The 5,042-nt window shown below is 46.5% G+C and overlaps 1 long non-coding RNA gene across 1 annotated transcript; it reads right to left on the reverse strand.

Moving 5' to 3' along the window:
- Nucleotides 1–3,298: 3,298 nt before the first annotated feature.
- Nucleotides 3,299–4,373, reverse strand: LOC141549637 (uncharacterized). Its single transcript, XR_012484406.1, has 2 exons — nt 4,177–4,373; nt 3,299–4,099 (listed from the first exon to the last, which is right to left on the reverse strand). It is a non-coding gene; the product is annotated as an uncharacterized LOC141549637 (long non-coding RNA).
- Between the last annotated feature and the right edge of the window lie 669 nt (nt 4,374–5,042).

A 5,042-nucleotide genomic window follows, 5' to 3' on the forward strand; every position in this document is an offset into this window, starting at 1 on the left:
ACAAAATCTCTTTGAAAGGAAAAAAAATAGGCACACAATAAAAATAATCACATAAAATTATTATATAAAATATCTTTACTGTGTTTATGTATATTAATTTCCAATTTCAATAAAGATATTTTATTCATTTTTATTATTACTGCTCTCTTTATCTTCATCATTCCCATTTATTGTCTTACTAAAAACTGATTACAGTCAGTGTTTCTTTTATACAAGCCACTTTAGGGGGAGGGGTATAAAGCAGCAAGGTGGTGGGACAAACACATTTTCATTTCCATGTACTTGTCATACATAGACTATAAATTACCTAAGGGCAGGGGGAAATACCTTCATTGTCCTTTAAGTTTTTTCCCAACATGTCTTCCTTTAATATTCCCAGGGCAGTACTTTTCATTGTAAACTGTTAGCAACTGAAAGGAAATACATAGGAAACTGAATCTAAATATCCTTCATTCTTGGAGAGATGTAACATAGTAGACATGATTTTCTCTCATCTTTAGTGCATGCAAAAATTATTCACAAAATTATTTCCTGAGAGACCAGGATTATAGTTTCTGCTTTGATACTAACTAGTTTTTCTTGGCCAAGTCACTAAATTTCTAGGCATTTCCTTATCTGTATAAGAGGGAAATTGAACTCAATTATGGGTCTAAAACTAGAGGGGACTTCAGAAGCTATTCAACGACATCATTTTGCAGATAAGGAAACCGAGACCCTCAGAGACTGATTTGTTTAAGGTTTCATAAGTAGTCAGCATCAGAGACAGGTTTTGAACAAGGATTCTCTGACAACCAGCTTTCTTTCCCCCATATCACACTATCCCTCACTCTCACCCACCTCTGCAATTATGTGAATACTGTTTAAAAGCAATGGCCTTGTTTTTGATTTTTAATTTATTTTCTGACAATAAGCACCCAAATCAATCAGTCAATAAGCATCTACTTTGTACCTAAAATGGTAAAGCACTGTGATGTCTTTTCTCCTTTCTTAACTTTTATTTATTTTAAATTCCAGATCTACAAGAGTAGATCTGGATTTCTTTTAGCAGAAGATAAATAAAAAGCAATGCCATACCTCGGAGTTTCATGTGCTTTGTGTTTCCTATCCCCGTGAGTGGAGCTGCGTCTTGCACATAGTAGGCATCTAATAAATGCTTGTGAAATTGAACTGGATTTGTGTTGCTGATAAACAAAACCAAGCCCAGGAATGGCAGCATTTCCAGCTCCTACATAATGCATCTGTCTTTATGTCTTTCTTTTTCTGGGGTTCCTACTCCTTTCCCCCACTATCCTTATCCCTGAAAACAAAGCTTCACCACTCTGAACGGATGCTTTTTTTTTTCCGCTTCGACTAATGTCTTTCAGACAGACGCCAACACCAGAACCCCAAATGATCAGAAGCAGAAACCTTGAGAAAGAAGCTGCAACCCACTCTATTCCCAAGACTGTTTCCACAAACGCCTCTAAGTTTCACAGGGTTACAAAGGAAAAGGGAAACGAGCTTAATTCCCTCCTTGGGATTCCCTGCCCATTCATCTGATAAAATCAAACAAATAACCAGAACAACAAAGGGCACCGTGACCCAACTAGGTTTTCTTTCAAAAGGCGCGCGCGCGCGCGTGCACACACACACACACACACACACACACACACACACACACACACACGAGGGAAGCGTACTAGCAAACGACGCAGGTTACAACGAAAACCACTGAAGAGACATACCCTGTCCTTCTAGTCTTTTGCGCCAGGCACCTTGTAGATCCTTAAATTTCACCAGAATTTACGAAAAGCATATCCAGAGTGTCAGCCACACATAGTCCTCCTCTGCCGGTCAACCTCAGCACCCACTCATCTTCCCCAGGATACCCACCTCTCCCAGCTCCTCGCCTCTCGGAGAGCCTCCTGTACAGGAAGCTTCATCCAACTTCAGTTCCCAGTTACATCTCTCACCCGTCCCGTCCCCTTCCCCGGCATATTCCCCTGGCCTGGCAGCATCATTAGACGTGGAGCTCGAGAGGTTCCGGCGCCAGGACATTCTTGCAGGCGGCTCTCCCCCGCATCCTCCAACCCCCACCTCCCAAGTAAAGAAAGCGCGTAGGGGGAGAAAAGAGAAAGGAAATCGTACCTCTCCAAAATGCCGACGGAACTTTCGGGACGAGCAGCAACAGAACTTTAGGCGGAAACCACCTGTCGCTACTTAACTTTTCCTCCGTCCGCCTCTCTCTGCTCCCGAAAGTACCGCAGTCCCCCCGGGGTTCCCAAACGTCCTCAAAAGTTCTCTTTCGCCATCCCTCCAACTCCCCTTTAGCCACTTCGTCCACTGTTGCCAACTAGGAGTCTCTCTAGCTCGCCTGCTCTGCTTTCCCCTCCCTGTTTGCCTTCTTCCCCAGCTGCATGGCTGCCACACGAAACCCTTGAATCGCCACCGCATCTTCTCCGCCTCCTTGTATCACAGGAATAGCCCTCAGCTTCTCCCAGAGGAGAAGGTTCCCAAACGTATCCAGATTACAAGAGAAATAACAGAAACTACCGAAATAAAATAAAATGTAAAAAAAAAAAAAAAAAAAAAAAAAATCTTCAACCTTCCAGCTTCAAAGCAAGGAACAGAGGTATTAGGCAGAATAGGAGGTATTCCAAGAGAGGTTTGTTTTCTCAAGGATGTAAAAGGAGCTCGGGGGCGGAGGGAGCACTTACCTTTCTATAGCTGAAAAGCCTCCTCCAGCCAGGTTCCCTCCTCGCTGTACTTTGCAGCACGCTGTCCTTTCTGGGTTGCCGCCGCCGCTGCCACCGCTGTCAGGATCCAGCGGCAGCGGCGGGACCAAGCCAGCTGTGAAAGCGCTCGCGCTGCGCCTCTGTCAGTCTCGTGGCACCGGCTCTAGGCTTTGGAGCAGTAGCCGCGACAGGCAAGGCAGGCAGCTGCTGCTGCTGTTGCTGCTGCTCCTGCTGCTCCTGCTCCTCCTCCTCTTCTTCCTCCTCCTCCTTCTCCTCCTCCTCTTCTAGCTGCAGCCAACAATTCTGTCAGTATCCTGGAACAGCGGCACTAGCGCGACCGTTCCCGGCTTGTGCCGCGGTTCGGGTCTCACTGCTGCGGTGCCGACCGGAGTTTCTGCAGGGCTATGGGGACTAGAATGTGCAGCAAGGGCCCGGATGTCTGCGGTCGGCTTGCTTGCTTCCCTCTCTCTTTCTCTGTCTCTCTCTCTCTCTTTCCCTTCCCTCTCCCTTTCTCCTCCCTCTCTCCCTCCCTCCCTCGCGTTCTCCCTCTCCCTGCTCGCCCTTTCACACATGCACTCAGCCTCCTCCTCTGCATCGCTTAATTTATATTTTGACAGAAACTGTTGCTGGGTGGGAAGCTTTGTAGAGGAGGGGGAAGATTGGGAAAGGCGGGTGAAGGATGGGCGGGAATTAGGGGCTGGGGGCGGGTGGGGGGCGACTGGCGTGGAGAGGGGAGCCGAAGGCGGAGAGAGACACTATCCGCTCATTGCTATTTTTCCCCCTCCTCCAGGATTTAAAGGGACAGTCTTAGGAAGAGGCAAGGGGCGACCCCGCTGTTTCTCCCGGTCTCCAGACGCCATCTGCGGCCAAGCCGGACCCGCCTGGAGACAGCAGAGGAGACTGTGTGCTGAGGGTATTTTTAGATCACAGCGGCCCAGGACACATTAAGGAAGAGAGATCTTGGCTCGGTTGCCCTGAGCTTAGCTATTTTTGCAAAGTACGATTGGGGAAGGAAATAAAACAACTTCTTAGCAACTGTTTCTTTTTCTTTTCCTTTTTCTTTTCCCCCCTCTAACAGAGAGTAGGGTGGGAATGGTGGGGGTGAGAAGTTTCCCAAATGTCGCTTAAAAAACCGATGACGGAGAACCATCTTCCAAAATCCGAGGAACCATCTGCTTTTCAGGACACCCAGGCGTGGGGATTCTAAAAGCCTTTGCCCCTGCCCTTGGAACCTTTTCGGACTTCAAGTTTCCCTCAACCCTCTTCCATGGTTCCAAAACCAGCCAGTCTGTTCAGGGTAGGACAATGACAGCTCAATCTTTCTGAGGCGAGTATTTAAAGCGTGCCCTCGAAGGTAACCAATCAGCTTGACACGTGGGCTCTGCCTGGGGAGAGGGAGGGAGAATCAGCTCGGCCCTTACACCCCGCCCCTAGCCCCACGGCCCCACAGTTCTAGACGCACTAGATAACCCCCGTGTGATCCCATAAACTAGGAGCCCTGAAGGACACGGGGAAAGGTCCGGAGGGAGAGGAGAGCGAAATTCCTAAACGCCCCCCAGTCCTCCGGGCGGAGACGGGCGAAGGCCAAGGAAGGACGACTGTTAATGGACCGCGGGACCGAGGTGACTGCCGCCTTTGTGACGTCGCTCTGGACGTTCCATCTGGGAATGTTCAACCTTTCTTCGAATGGTCCAAATTTTCTGCTTATTTTTTTTTTTTGCAAACCCTGCTTCTGCTACTGCAGCATTGGGATCCCACCCTTAAGATGGCCCCAGTGTGGCAAGTTTCACTAAACTCTATATGCTGGAGGTTTATCTATAAGCCAATCTATATGGGAGGTTTTCTAAAGGTACACCGGAAAGTTTGCCATTCCTATATTATAAATAGAACAAATTTCGGAGAGGAGAGAAAAGGAATTCAGAATTTCTACCATCTAGTCTCTTCCTCTACTTTCCCTTGTCTAAGGATGTGGTTTTCTTTTAAAAGAGGGGAAAGGGAACAATTCTCCATAGAGTGATATTTATTAATCACTTACTATATTCAAGACACTGTAATAGGTGCTCCCGGTGAGGAATGTAGCAGAATATAGGGGACTATAATAATATTATTAAAGAATGTTATATTTCATTTATTTAGAATGCTGCTGCCTAAATTAAAGGATCTCTATTCATAAATTTTTATTATAAAAACTTAAAGTTTATTTTTATCATTCACTCATTGGGTGCCAACTGTTCCAGAACACTTAGGCTTAAGTAATTTGTCAAGTGATTTGAAGAAGCTGAATAATATTTACTTTCTGGATTTTTTTTCTTTGCAAGGAAGATATGG

Source organism: Sminthopsis crassicaudata, chromosome 1 (assembly GCF_048593235.1).
Source record: "Sminthopsis crassicaudata isolate SCR6 chromosome 1, ASM4859323v1, whole genome shotgun sequence".
NCBI lineage: Eukaryota > Metazoa > Chordata > Mammalia > Dasyuromorphia > Dasyuridae > Sminthopsis > Sminthopsis crassicaudata.